Consider the following 16,098-nt stretch of genomic DNA (forward strand, 5'->3'; position numbering starts at 1 on the left):
TTAGTTTTGTCTCTAACTAGATTGTAAGATCCTTGAGAAAAGGATCATTTCTTGCCATGTTTTTAAATTCTCTCTTCCATGTCTGGCATTGTCTTGAGTTTATTTCAAGTATGTCATGCACTCTGAATCCTAAGCAAATCTATTTTCTTTGTTGCTTTTACTTGAGATAAAAAAGTACTATGAGATAGGAAAAGTACTATGTAGTCTGAAAACTTTCAGTTTTTCTATTTCATGATGGTCCACATTTGTACAACAATGGTCAAATACCTCAGTGCTCTTTCCTCTGTGTCCACTTATTTTCTATGACAGTGTCAGACATATTAAAAATAATTCACACCTGACTATCAAAGTAAAAGAGAACTAATCAATAGTGTTGATATGATATTTATGTTGCCTAGAGATAACAGACCTGCAATAACTCTCTTGGGAGAACTATATTTTAACTGCTAGTCCAATGTTAAATATAATATTCCTATGATATTTTACCTACATTAGTCTATCTTAAAGTTTATGCCCAATGAGCTTTTAAAAACAGTCTATATACCATGTAGCTGGAGTTAACTAGTGAGCCAGTGTTAGGCCAAAATGGAAGTTATAAAGGAAAGAACTATCCAGGATTTTATTTTCAGATAAGGAAGGCAAAAGGCTGACTCTTGATTGGCCAAGTGAGGAGTTTTACTTCACTCACCATGTTGGCATATATTTTCCCCCAAATGTTTTATCTTATTTTGAAGGTTTAACCTGAATTAAAACTCTCTGACTTTGCCTTCATTATCTCTTGTGATTAGTTGCTTTAAAGAGTTGAGGAAAATTTTGTAGAGGTTACACACGACTTTTTCAAGGCTGGTCCCAGGCATCAAAGAGCTAAATAACATATCAGAAGTTCAGTCATTCTGAATACAGATTCCCCTTTCTACTGAGTTTCAGCAGAAAAAGACTGCATTTAGATAAAAAGGCATAAGAATCAAAAACAAGTGAAACACTTGCCTCATGAATATGACCACCATTTATACAGTACTTATCATTTACAAAGTGCTTTTGTATACCAAGCACTAAAAGCTTCAACCTCCTCACAGCTCACTGCCTACATTAACATGATTTTACTCTTCAGCTGTCTTACCACACAATTTAACTATTCTACTATATTCATCAACATGACTTTACAATTCCAGGTAACTCTTGCTCGTGAAGAAAGACATTGCAAATAATTCTGTGGCTCATTCCAGAGATGTCCCAAAGATACTCATATGAATCGCGAACAGACTTTCAGAGATAGGATTGAGATCAATACCCTTGTCTCAAAAACCTTGCCTTGTTGTGTCCACCAATCCAAAGTATAATATTATGTCATGAACTTTACCTAATCCTAATCAATCACCCATACTCCAATAGCCACCTGTAATCAGATTCCCAAACCGCATAATTATCCCCATTTAGCTTTCAAGATAGTACTCTTCCTTACCACAGTAAGGATAAACTCAACTTGTCCTTATCAACAAGTTATTCTGGTGATATTTCTGAGGACCCAGTATTCAACAATGCTTTAACTTCTGCTCTCATAACAGCCGCTTTAAGAAGCTGGGGCAGATCTCATCGTCTCCACTTTATACTTAGAGTAATTAAAGTTCACAGAAGTTAGGTAATCAGCCACATCAAAGAACATCAGCAGTGGAAGAATGAAAACAGGTTAAGTTCAAAGTAAGAGTTCTTAATATTAACTATGAGATCTTTATAAGTCAACCTGTACAGATAGGGAAATGCCAGATCTTTAAGACCAGAAGGGACAAATAAAGGAAATACATGTGAGTCTACATTCTCCGTAAGAGTGTATTGTACAAACAAGGATGTTTAAGTTGTTACAAGATCACAAAGGGTGACCAAGATCGTGGAGAACCTAAGAAATAATGATATATAAGAACTCAATAATCAGAGAGAGTTGACTCCACTCCCACTCACTGAAGGAGCCATGAGCAGGAAGTGATTAAGAAGCACAAACGGTATGGAAATACCAAGTAGGAAAATACCTCTTGAAAATTAAGACAAAAAAAAAAAAAACTAGACAGATTACAAGAAAAGTCCAGGAGTACCAGTATAAAAAGAGTTAACAGACTAACTCGATGATTTTCTAGGGACAGCTCTTGTAGGTGGATTGGCATATAAGAATTGTATGCTTCTTAAGGGCACAGAGCAGAGGAATTTGTGGAATTAGGAAACATATATCAAAGATGAAACATGATAAAGTCTAGCCAAGCAGGGAAGGGATGGAGAAAACCAAAGCTTAGAGCAGATTCTAGATGGCCTGCTGGTGTTCATAGAAGACAGACAGGATTTAGCTGAATAGATGCTTTCTGGCAGACACAAACCATATCACCTTCACAAGTGTCATTGCCATGAAACCTCACAAAGAATATACTAAGAAAACAAAGATCTGGGCTAGAAAACAAAAAAGTAGAGGAAGAAAAGGCACTGAATCTCAGCACGCAGAACTAACTCAAAATAAGAAAAAGAAATTGATCAATGTATGGAATTAAAACTTAGAAACTTAGCTGAGTCCTCCTGAAAAAAAAATCAATGAAAGATCACAAGAGGGAGATGAAATATTACAGGTACCAACCATGACTTCAGATTAAAGTCCAGAAGAAATATATAGAATATGGGAAGATTGAAGGAAAACAGTGTCTTGAGGAATATATTGGAACAATCTCACCCTTAAAATAGCTCATGTGCAAAAAGTCTGTACCAGAAATTCGACTCTAAACAAATGAGAAGCTGAGAGGCCACTTATTCCCAGGGTCATTTTTCAGAGGCCCAATAAAAATCCACAAGAAACAGGAGCAGCAAAGCCTACATCAACAAAGAAATAAAGAATTCAGAGAAAAATGGTAAAGAGTCATCTCCATCACCAGTTTCTCAACTGCCTAAAGGGCAGTTCTCTCTCCTATACTCACAATGGGCACTGGTATCTTCTTCTTCCTTATACATACTTGGAGCATTGTACTGCTGCTGCTGCTGCTGCTGCTGCTGCTGCTGCTAAGTCGCTTCAGTCATGTCCGACTCTGTGCGACCCCATAGACGGCAGCCCACCAGGCTCCCCCGTCCCTGGGATTCTCCAGGCAAGAACACTGGAGTGGGTTGCCATTTCCTTCTCCAATGCATGAAAGTGAAAAGTCAAAGTGAAGTCACTCAGTCGTGTCCGACCTCTAGCAACCCCATGGACTGCAGCGCACCAGGCTCCTCCATCCATGAGATTTTCTAGGCCAGAGTACTGGAGTGGGGTGTCATTGCCTTCTCCCGAGCATTGTACTGGGGACCCTTAAATCTCTATAATTCTTAAATACTCTTCCCATGTTACTGCAGATGTGAATAGACAAACCAATCCAATTCCAAACTACTTATTTTCCAGTGGGCTCAAGATGCTCTGGAGAAAAACGAATCAAATATATAAACTAACTCTGAGAACTGAGAAAGGTTCTTTGATGATGGTCTCCTTACAAATGGTCTGACTATGAATTGCCTATTGAGTACTTTCCAGTTCAGACACTTTTCCTTCACTTGTTTCCATACTGCCTAAGTTGACCTATCTCCTTCATGATGTGTGTTTATATACCTAAACTGAACTGTAATTTTTCCAGGTTGAGAAACTACCACTAAGAAATTAGTATCTAAAACAACTACAGTGGAATCCAAATATTCTGCATGTTGGTGACTACAATAACTTTTCAAGGCTAAAAGGAGCCACTCTCAGGCTCTAGATGATAAATACTACCATCCTTTCCTCATGTATCAAGAGTCATCAATCTTTCTGTCACTGTAATAACAGACCAAGAAAGATGACAGTGTTAAAAGTGTGGAGCTACCAGTTCTTTATTCAAGTGTTTGATAAATAGACCATAGATAGCATATATATCTAAATGAAGCATTTAAAGCAATTAATTGATGCATCTCAAACTGAGATTGCCTTCAAGTCTCATCTACATTGATATCTTTGCCCCTAAAAATCATCTTTAAATATTACTTTGATTAGTTGAATCAAACCCCAAGGCAGAAGGTGGGAAGACACATGAAAGTTTAAAAAATCAAGTGGCCACAGCACTAGACATTTCTTTTGAATACCTATATTCTGAAGCTAAAATGTGTAGGGAAAAGTAGTATTTGCAATAAGTCATGGTTTTGCCTCCTGATATATACATCTCCTTCCATATTTGCTAGCTACATCTCAGACCACAGTAATAAAACTTCCAGATCTGTGATATCCTTTATGTTACTTACTTGTTTAGTTGAGGAGATGCTGAAGCACAGGTAGGATTGAGAAGAGGAAAGTGGGTAGGAGACACCCCCTGAACCCACAATGCCCGTGATACCTTTCATACCAAAAGCCCTATCTTTCTAATTGTCTGCTTTGTCCTCATCCTCGGAAGCACAGCACTACTGTTTCAAGCCTTCTCCCCATCTTTGGGCTGGGCTGAAGGTAAGAGACCATTTCCTACTTGTCATTCCCTCTCTGATTCATTTTCTGAGGATTTATCTGCTGCAATTCTTCTCCCCTTAGAAAAACAGACAATAAGTAGCCAAAGAACCACATCTAAAATCCTTTTAGTGCTCTCATGATTTTCTGAGCAGTTTTCAGCACCAGTTACTTCTACAATTGCAAAATCACCTGTCGCTTCTGGATAAACATGGTGAGCAGGAAATGGAATGGTGGTAGGCTGGGGGAAGTATTATTTTGATGAGTAAACTTCATGGAATTATTTTATTCTTTAAATGTCATACTTGTATAAGTTTGATACAAATTTTTTTAAAAACACACTTTTATTTTTGGACTGGTTTGTGCACCCACTTTGTGCACAGACAGATTGCAGGGAATGCATGCCAGGCCCACAGCTGGACAGTCATTGACCAAAGGACAGTCTTTTCTGGATCACTTTTGACTCATTAGAACTCCATGAAAAATATGAATTCCCACAAATGCCTACAAATGACGAGTAGAGTTTACCATGAAATGAGACAGTAGGGTCATGGTACTGCTAAGAGAACCTCTCATTTTAATAAAATTATCATTATATCCCTTGATTCTGCTGAGAAATCACAAAACAAAATAACAGGAAGGGAGAATAAAAGCTTTCAAGATAAGGGTAGTATTTATGTCATTAAGATGCACCATGCTACTTCCATTCTGGGTGTGTGCGTGTGCGTGTGCGTGTGTGTGTGTGTGTGTGTAATGAATCCAGCCAAACCACCGACAAGTAACATTTGGAAATTAGACAAAATTGATTCCTAGATTCAAGCAAAAGTTCAAGGTGAGAGGGAGGAGACGAGGAGCAGACTCCGATGGAAAAGAAGTCATTACCAGCTAGCTCCTCTGGAATACCAATAAACCTCAGTCTTGTGAAAGCATATTTTTATGGAATTTCATAAACATTCCCCTGTGGTCCCTTGACATTTCCAACCTAACTACATACATAAATGGAGAAAATAGGTCTATAGAACAGCCAAAAATGAGACATGCTGAAATAGGTAGCTGGAAAGATTTTTGCTTAAATGAGGAATCAAAATTCCCACTGTGTTGAAGTACCCAAATGATCTACACTTATACTAACTAGGTGTGTGTGGGGTGACCGTTTTGGTCAAAAGTCCAAGAAACAGATGGGTTTTGGGGTTTCCTTATGGCTGGATGCCAGCTATGACTAACTGAGTAAGGACCACTTTCTCTGCAAAGATATTTAAATTAAACAAGTGACACTCGCATCCAAGGCTTCTAGTTGTTTCTAATTAACATTCATGCAAGCTGTGAAAATCTTTACCTGCCGCCATTTTGCTTATTCTGTGAATCAAAATGATGTATTAATAAAAACACTTTTCTGTGACTGTCAAATGTCCTTACCTCCACAAAGATCCTGAGAGGCACGTCCTTATCAGCCCAGGTGGAAACAGTGAAACTGGATCTGTTGAGAAAAGATTATGTTTAGAAAAATTAATCCCTGACCAGCAAGCTACCCATGTACCTTTGTGCACTAGGAACAATCATTCTCCTCTACTCTCTTCCCACCATGCTTTTATTTTTTTTTTAATATTTTTATTTATTTATTTGGCTGTACTGGGTCTCTAGTGGCAACACGTGAGTTCTTCCATCTTCGTTGAGGCATGCGGGATCTTTAGTTGAAGCATGTGAACTTTTAGTTGCAGCATGTAGGATCATAGTTCCATGACCAGGGATCGAACCCCAGTCCCCTGCATTGGGAGCCATTGGGCCACCAGGGAAGTTCACTGCACTGTGCTTTTAGCTGACATCTCTTGCCTTGCCTCCTCTAGGGAAGTCCTTCTCTAGACAGTAAAGACTGCATCATCAGCTACAGAAAGACCCAAGTAAGGACAGCAGAACCTCCACTCTTGACTCTGGAAGAACTCTAGCAGAAGCTCACAGGTTTGCTTTTTGGGGATCTAGCAGTTTCCAGACTCTCCTGAGGCACTCGTGGCTATCCAGAGTCCTAGTGCAGTATTCCACTAGAGTTCTCTGCAGATTCTGCCTGATCCAACCACCTCATCAGCTCCTCCTGGACTTTGGATAGAACTTCTTAAAAGTGTGGGCTTCCTTGGTGGCTCAGATGGAAATGAATCTGCCTGCAGTGCAGGAGACACAGGTTCGATCTTTGGGTCGGGAAGGTTCTCTGGAGAGGGAAATGGCTACCCACTCTAGTATTTATGTCTACACACAGTTACTGGTGGAATCAGATTGGAACTGTGATCTGACTGACTCCAAAGCAATCCAAGTGGCAAGTTATAAAGTACCAAGCATTAGAGCTACATGAAGTGAAGTGAAGTTGCTCAGTCGTGTCCGACTATTTGCAACCCCATGGACTGTAGCCTACCAGGCTCCTCCGTCCATGGAATTTTCCAGGCAAGAGTACTGGAGTGGGTTGCCATTCCCTTCTCCAGGAGATCTTCCCGACCCAGGGATTGAACCTGGGTCTCCCTCATTGTACGCAAATGCTTGCTTTACCATCTGAGCCACCAATAATGCAGGAATTTACACATGATTCTAGTTTATAAGGCTTATTGTTAGATGACTGCAGGGGAAGACTGCATTCCAAAATGTACGCCAGAGTGAGCAACAACTCCAAATGTAAAAACCGTGGTTAGAAGATGTCCCACGCTGCGATTGGGTATTCCAATATTCTGAAAGCTTCAACCCCAAATTAATATGAAATCTCATCACTCACCAGAAAAGAATCCAGATCTAGCTACTACTTACCTTGTCAGAAAATTGCCTGCAAAGGTGAGATCAGGTTCACACACAAGACCTTTACATGTTTTACAGAAACATCGGAGAGCAATCTGGGAAAAACAGCACCAAACATGGGGAATTCTTACCAATCAAGCCTTGTGGTTTGGCCACTGTACTGACAGAGACGATGACCTTGACATAGACAACAGAGAGCATTTGTTATACAGGAGCTTAAATGTAACCCAATAACATTAGCACTTTTTGTCATGATCACCTCACCCAAACCCATTCATCCCATGGTGTAACTAACAGGAAACACAGGGGTCAGGGAGACTTAAGCATGAAAATCTCAAATCTTATCCCCAGCTTCCAATACCTGAATCCATTGAAAAATTTTAACAGTGACACCAAGTATTGAATACGTTAGAAGTCAGCTGAACTACCAGACCTGTCTTAGAGTGGAAATGAGCTGAGTGTCTCTCAAGCTTAGAGACTGAAGGCTTACTATGTATGAAACATGATATGTGGTCCCAGCAATGTCTGTAGAGCAGGAAAATGCCCAAAATGTATGGAAGGGTAAAGATTTGGAGGAGTACGACCTACGTATTACCTTAATTGCTGGCCTTTGCCTTCAGGACTCCTACCAAATGTCACAATGAGGGTAGGTAGGCTGGCAGACTACCATTCCCTGCTCCCCGCTTGGTCCATGAATCTCATCCCTCCCCCTTTTCCATAGATAGAGCTGGGCTCTAAAATTACATTCAGATCCACATTCTCGTACCTGTCGAAACAGGAATTTAAGCAGCACCCTGCACTCTTGACTCCCGAAGTTTGTTTTCTACAATCTAGTCCATTCTGGCTTTCCAAAAAGAATACAAAGAAAAGTCAAAATTCTGGTTTTAAAAAGTCAAAGTGAGGTTTCTTTGAAATTCAACCAGTCTGATTCTGCCAATGTCTCTGTAACAGTAGCACTCACAGTGTACAGAGGAATACAAATAAGTATGGGTAAAAACATGCACCTGCTTAATTAAAACAACGGGTTGTAGAAACACGGTCTCTACCATCGAGTTAGTCGGCAGTGTCCAGGAGTGACCCTGCCACTGCTGGTAGTTCCTATCTCTAGAGACACAGGGAAGGGGTCCAACACCTTGTGTAGTGAGCCAGGAGACAGCAGAGTTGCCCTCTGCCCAACACCCCTCACCTCTCACTACACAGCAATGCACTTAATCATCTGGCGGGTTCTGGTTCCTTTTTCTTCATGTTACAAGTCCACAGATTTATCAGTACTGGACTTTTCCACAGCAGGTCCTGAAAAAGGTGGTAACTTAACAAATCTGCAAGAAGACTTGCCTGAGGGTGGGCAGCTTAGCACCACAGAGGGAAAGTTACTTCACTTGGAAACTTACTTAGGTGAGTGGCTGGAACAAATATCCTTTTTTTCCCCTTATCCAGAGGAACTTTTGGAAATGGTTGGTGGGTACCCAATCATTCAGAGTGAAATATAATGTAAGGGACAGCACTCATTTTGTGGCTACAAGATCAGATGAGATCGCTACTTCAGAGGTCTGACTGCCCCTTCAAAATGAACCTTCATCCTGCTTTAATCAAACATCACAGGGAAAGTATGAAATATTAGGCTAAAAGGCAATGTCCCTTAATTTCTATGGGGGACAGTGCGTCTCAAACCAATCTGTTTATTTTCAATACCATAGCTAAAGGCTTAAACCTTTGAAATGGGAGGCTGAGCTGTTCACCATACTCTACAACAATTTCATGAGGTATTAGTTTAAGTAATCAGTAACACAGTTAGAAAATCACAGACAGCAGAAAGCAGCTAATATCATTAGGGGTACTTTTATGAATAATCCAAACCATTAAATAACATTGCTGCTGTCTGAAACTGAGCACAGATCCTTCAAGGTAGTAGCAATGAGAGAAATGTAACCATTGCTAATATTGGCTTTTGTAGATGTGTTCTTTGGAAAATATGCCCTCTAGGATTCCTATGAGCAAAGTAGATACAATAAAGATGCCTTCAAGCCTGACCCTTGGACCTAAATCCCACAGTCAAAAACGAGGTTTAGAGCTTGAAACAGTAGTATTTGTGATGCTTTAATGTCCCAATGCCTAAAACCTCGGTATGTCACATAACAGAGGAAGAAGTAGCTTTCAATCCTACCAACAATCCAACTTTCTGATTTCTAAACATAATCCAGGAAGAGAATATTCGGAAATCACTAGTGTTCTACCAAAAAAGGTGTCCAGCACTCACCGACATACTGAACAATGCACATTATTCAGGCAGAAATCAAGAACAAACCAGACCAAATTCAATAATAGCATCATTTTACCTCAAAGCAAAAATTGGGCTCCTCTCAGTGAGTTTGGTCTTTGGGTTTCTGAAAGACAAGGGTTTTCCTTTCATTAAATTCTCCCCATGAATACATGTCAGGTAACAGAGGCACAAGCAACCATTACCATTTAGATTTCAGAAGCCTCCGCTCGCTCTATGGTTAAGCGCAAAAACCTCCGCTGGGTGTGGCCAATAGCGGGGGAAGGCAGCACGTTGGGGCGGGACTTGGAATTCCCGCCGTTTTCGGTCCTGACTACCCTGGTACCCAACACTGCTGTCCTCCTTGCTTATGAACAGAAACTGTACAAATTATTTCCCCCCTGTGGAATAACAGGGGGGAAAGGACCTGGGAAAGAGGACCCGGACCAAAATTTTAAAATTACTATTATGTTAAATGCACACTGAGCCTGTAAAATAAAACTCAAAACTGAACACACAACACGACTTCGCTGTCTGGAAACACAAAGCCCTCCATCTCCCCATTACTTTCCTGATTTTTATCTTTAAATGTCTCACATCTTTCAAAGCAAATATATGCCAAAGGCTAGGGACAGAATCGGAGAAGGCGATGGCACCCCACTCCAGTACTCTTGCCTGGAAAATCCCATGGGCGGAGGAGCCCGGTGGGCTGCAGTCCATGGAGTCGCTCAGAGTCAGACACGACTGAGCGACTTCACTTTCACTTTCCACTTTCATGCATTGGAGAAGGAAATGGCAACCCACTCCAGTGTTCTTGCCTGGAGAATCCCAGGGATGGGGGAGCCTGGTGGGCTGCCGCCTATGGGGTTGCACAGAGTCAGACACGACTGAAGTGACTTAGCAGCAGCAGCAGGGACAGAATATTTTATGGAATAACCTCATATTCAACATGTGATTTTACAGGAGACGAAATCCAAAACATGACTCAACTCTGGCCAGTACCAGGCATTTTTGAGCATCCAGTGTCCTAAAACAAGCTCGTGGCCACTCAGATTGTCCAGGTGTGTATTTTTACACTGAAAATACCATAAATCTATGGATTAGAAAACTTGTTTCCTTATTTGTGAATTGAAGACAACATACGGTGTTTTTTTTTTTAAACACAAAGCTTGTGTAAAGGACCAAGATCTACATTTAATGGATTCAAATGATACCAAACACACAATTCCTCTGTAAAACTGCCAAACTGCACTACAAGGCAGCCTATGACAGACACTTAAGTGCATTCACTATCGTAAAACAGTAAAGACTCTGCCTGATGATTAAATCCTGCATTTGTAAATCCCAAGTACCCTAAAATGTTTATTTTTAAAGAAATTTATGAAATGGGCTATAAAATCACAATTTAAACAAATAAAACTATACCAAATAACCAATTACCAAATAAAAGACACGCAATCTGACTTAATTTTCTCCCCCTGTAAATCTAAATTTTCACAAAACCTTTCATAAGAAAACTATGAAATCCCAATCAAGAAAACTTAACTGAAATGCAAAGAGAATGAACAAACAATTGTTACATAAAATTAAAGGCCAAACTGCATCCAATATTGGCTGAAGAGAGGCTTTGGGGTATCCACAGTGTTTGTAAAATACCAAGTGCAAATAAGATCAGGCTTTTAAAGGAAAACACATGAAAAACCCCAGGACCACGTTTGGTCAAATATGATATCAAATATACAAATACATTAAACAGCCCCAACGGTGACTGAAAGCTATTTAAAGTCATTAGTGAACAATTCCTGTGCCAATCAGACCTTTGATTTCCTCATTCCAAGCTTAAAATGTCAGAAGCTTTTTTTTTCTTTTTAATTAAATCAGCGTCTGAGAGGATTGATTCCAAAATTTAATGACACAAATGAGAACTCACACATATGGGCACCCACGTGGGCATGCATGCATAGGCACATATGTGGGCATGCAGGCATGCACATGCACGCCAGGGCACACATGAGGGCCCGTACACATGGGCACACATGGAGGCACGCAAGCGGGCATGCACGCATGAGCAAACATGGAGGCACGCACGCAGGCACGCAAGCATGAGCAAACATGGAGGCACGCACGTAGGCACGCAAGCATGAGCAAACATGGAGGCACGCACGTGGGTGCGCAAGCATGAGCAAACATGGAGGCACGCACGCGGGCACTCACACATGGGCACACACGGAGGCACCCAGGCATGAGCACACGCGTGCACAGACATGCCGGCACACAGGCACACACTGGGGCACGGACGCTGGCACATAAGCACAAAGTTACTCTGCTGCTGCTGCTGCTGCTAAGTCGCTTCAGTCGTGTCCGATTCTGTGAGACCCCATAGACGGCAGCCCACCAGGCTCCCCCGTCCCTGGGATTCTCCAGGCAAGAACACTGGAGTGGGTTGCCATTGCCTTCTCCAATAAAGTTACTCTAAAGGTAACCAAAAGCGACTAACTGTCCTAATCCCATGCACAACTCCTCTCAGTTTGTTAAGTTTCTCCTTTTCAGGTTGAAAACAACAGAAACGGAGGGACCAAGACCAATAATTAAATACACAGTGACAACAATCATGTAAAGATGAAACTGGAGCCTATTATACAGAGTGAAGTAAGCCAGAAAGAAAAACACCAATACAGTATACTAACGCATATATATGGAATTTAGAAAGATGGTAACAATGACCCTGTGTACGAGACAGCAAAAGAGACACTGATGTATAGAACATTCTTATGGACTCTGTGGGAGAGGGAGAGGGTGGGAAGATTTGGGAGAATGGCATTGACACATGTAAAATATCATGTATGAAACGAGTCGCCAGTCCAGGTTCGATGCACGATACTGGATGCTTGGGGCTGGTGCACTGGGACGACCCAGAGGGATTGAATGGGGAGGGAGGAGGGAGGAGGGTTCAGGATGGGGAACACATGTATACCTGTGGCGGATTCATTTTGATATTTGGCAAAACTAATACAGTTATGTAAAGTTTAAAATAAAATAAAATTTAAAATTAAAAAAAAACAGTCTTATGGACTCTGTGAGAGAGGGAGAGGGTGGGAAGATTTGGGAGGATGGCATTGACACATGTAAAATATCATGTATGAAACGAGTCGCCAGTCCAGGTTCGATGCACGACACTGGATGCTTGGGGCTGGTGCACTGGGACGACCCAGAGGGATGGAATGGGGAGGGAGGAGGGAGGGGGGTTCGGGATGGGGAACACATGTATACCTGTGGCGGATTCATTTTGATATTTGGCAAAACTAATACAGTTATGTAAAGTTTAAAAATAAAATAAAATTTAAAATTAAAAAAAAACAGTCTTATGGACTCTGTGAGAGAGGGAGAGGGTGGGAAGATTTGGGAGGATGGCATTGACACATGTAAAATATCATGTATGAAACGAGTCGCCAGTCCAGGTTCGATGCACGACACTGGATGCTTGGGGCTGGTGCACTGGGACGACCCAGAGGGATGGAATGGGGAGGGAGGAGGGAGGGGGGTTCGGGATGGGGAACACATGTATACCTGTGGCGGATTCATTTTGATATTTGGCAAAACTAATACAGTTATGTAAAGTTTAAAAATAAAATTAAAAAAAATAAAAAAAAGAGAAAACATAACTCTAAAATAAAAGTTTTAACTGACCAAAAAAAAAAAAAAAAAAAGATTTAAAATAAAAAGCCAAAATCAGCTCCCTGGCAGCCCCAAGACTCCCCTCTACCTGCTCAGCTAACCGTACCTTAACAACGATTACAAAAGGGAACCAAGATCAATATTTAAAACAAGTAAAATATTAAAGTTATCATGCTGTACCATAAAGCACAACACTGTGTCCAAGTTCGGCTAAAAGACCCACACAGCCAAAACTCCAAAGCCCTCCAGACTATTAAAGTATATTATTAATTACATTATTAAAGTATATTCCTCTATAAAAATCACATTGTAAACAGTCAACTAGCAATGACAAATAAAAATTAAATTAATCTTACTCACCTAGGAGCAGCCGCTGTGTTCCCTCACCGCTGAAAGGACCAACTCACTAGGCACCCACCAAGAGACCCGGGAAAAAACGGCGGGCGAGAAGCAAGTGCACTCCTTTTATAGCCTACTGATGGTCTCGCCTATAAAGTTCCTGATTGGCTGAGGCAAGAATGATTGACAAGTACAGTATCCACTCACTCTTTCTCTGTATGTGGAACTCATGCCTCTATCCCAAGCATCACTCTTACTGGTGGAAAGAATTCCCGCTTCAAGTGTTTTCATTTGAACTGGGGTTCAAGGAATTGTGGGATGCACAGGACAAACCACGCACAGAGAGTCACAAACCAGACTCTGTGATTGGTTCAAGCAGTGAATTCAAACTATTTCAACGGTCCTATTCAGCTTTCCTTTGCCTTTGCCTCCTTCTAGAAAGTTCTTTGCTGCCATTTATGTTCAGGGGGTAAAACTAAAGTACAATAGGGTAAAATTAAAGTGAGATATCAAATCTCTCAGCAGCGAATTTAATTCCCCACAGCAACTATATTTGAGAGCGCTTGCTTAGGAAACCGGGGAAGGCAATGGCACCCCACTCCAGTACTCTTGCCTGGAAAATCCCATGGATGGAGGAGCCTGGTGGGCTGCAGTCCATGGGGTCTCGAAGAGTCAGACACGACTGAGCGCCTTCACTTTCACTTTTTACTTTCATGCATTGGAGAAGGGAATGGCAACCCACTCCAGTGTTCTTGCCTGGAGAATCCCAGGGACGGGGGAGCCTGGTGGGCTGCCGTCTATGGGGTCGCACAGGGTCGGACACGACTGAAGCGACGCAGCGGCGGCAGCAGCTTAGGAAACACATATACTAAAATTGGAAAAAAGAAATGGAGATGACATTGGGATAGGAATCCATCTGAAAGGGAAAGTGAGCCTAAAGAGCTGCCCACCTGACAACTGCACAAATGTACTAGGGGCATGAAGTGGGGTGGGGTCCAACCACTAAAGCCCAGATACACATAATGGAGACTACCTCACTGAGCGTGAGCAGTTAGGGGCACGTTCACGCCACAGGGAGGATGGGCATGGGCTGTGAGAGAACTGGGGGATGGGATCATGAAGACTAGGAAATGGTCAGAATCGTTTTAACTCATGGCCCTCGAGCCATAGTTTTACCGATTACCAGTGTCACTGTCGGGTAGCTACTCCCGGCCGCCGACCCTGACCTCGGGCGAGGGGTAGCTCCTCCCGGCCACTGCCCCTGACCTCGGGCGTGGGGTAGCTCAATTCGGCCGCCGTCCCCGACCTCGGGCGTGGGGTAGCTCAATTCAGCCACCGCCCCCAACCTCGGGCATGGGGTAGCTCGTCTCGGCCGCTGCCCCTGACCTCGGGCGTGGGGTAGCTCAATTCGGCCACCGCCCCCGACCTCGGGTGTGGGGTAGGTCCTCTTGGCCGCTGCCCCCAACCTCGGGCGTGGGATAGCTCAATTCGGCCACCACCCCTGACCTCGGGCATGGGGTAGCTCCTCTCGGCCGCTGCCTCCAACCTCGGACGTGGGGTAGCTCCTCTCAGCTGCCTCCCCCGATCTCGGACGTGAGGTAGCTCCTCTCGGCTGCCTCTCCTGACCTCGGGCCAGGGGTAGCTTCTGCGCGGCCGGGAGGAACTACCACACACCCAAGGTCAGGGGCGGCAGCCGAGAGGAGCAACCCCATGTCCGAGGTCAGGGACAGTGGCCAGGAGGAGATACCCCTCGGTCCAAGGTAAGGAGCAGCAGCTGCACTTTGCTGGATTAGCCGTGAAGAGATACCCCACGTCCGAGGTAAGAGAAACCCAAGAAAGATGGTAGGTGCTGGGAGAGGCATCAGAGGGCAGACACACAAACCATAATCACAGAAAACTAGTCAATCTACAGCACACCAGACCTCCTTGTCCATCACCAACTCCTGGAGTTTACTCAAAATCATGTCCATTGAGTGGGTGATGCCATCCAACCATCTCATCCTCCGTCGTCCCCTTCTCCTCCCGCCTTCAATCTGTCCCAGCATCAGGGTCTTTTCCAATGAGTCAGCTCTTCACATCAGGTGGACAAAGTATTGGAGTTTCAGCTTCAACATCAGTCCTTCCAATGAATATTCAGGACTGATTTCTTTTGGGATGGACTGGTTGGATCTCCTTGCAGTCCAAGGGACTCTCAAGAGTCTTCTCCAACACCACACTTCAAAAGCATCAATTCTTTGATGCTCAGATGTCTTTATTGTCCAACTCTCACATCCGAACATGACTACTTAAAAAACCATTGCCTTGACTAGACGGAAATTGTTGACAAAGTAATGTCTCTGCTTTTTAATATGCTGTCTAGATTGGTCATAACTTTTCTTCCAAAGAGTAAGCATCTTTTAATTTCATGACTGCAATCACCATCTGCAGTGATTTTGGAGCCCCCCAAAATAAACTCTGTCACTGTTTCCACATTTCCCCATCCATTTGCCATGAAGTGATGGAACCAGATGCCATGATCTTAGTTTTCTAAATGTTGAGTTATAAATCAACTTTTTCACTCTCCTCTTTCAATTTTCATCAAGAGGCTCTT

The 16,098-nt window shown here is 42.6% G+C and overlaps 1 protein-coding gene across 1 annotated transcript in view; it reads right to left on the reverse strand.

Annotated features, from left to right (window-relative positions):
* USP26 (ubiquitin specific peptidase 26) overlaps positions 1–8,536 on the reverse strand; it is a 39,608-nt gene extending 31,072 nt beyond the window's left edge. Inside the window, exons 1-4 of the mRNA XM_044937068.2 lie at positions 8,424–8,536; positions 8,004–8,077; positions 7,369–7,414; positions 5,882–5,942 (exon numbers count right to left, since the gene is read on the reverse strand). The gene's annotated coding sequence lies outside the window, so the exon portion shown is untranslated. The remainder of the gene's footprint in view (positions 1–5,881; positions 5,943–7,368; positions 7,415–8,003; positions 8,078–8,423) is intronic.
* Between the last annotated feature and the right edge of the window lie 7,562 nt (positions 8,537–16,098).

The sequence above is a fragment of the Bubalus bubalis genome, chromosome X, assembly GCF_019923935.1.
Source record: "Bubalus bubalis isolate 160015118507 breed Murrah chromosome X, NDDB_SH_1, whole genome shotgun sequence".
NCBI classification, from domain to species: Eukaryota; Metazoa; Chordata; class Mammalia; order Artiodactyla; family Bovidae; genus Bubalus; species Bubalus bubalis.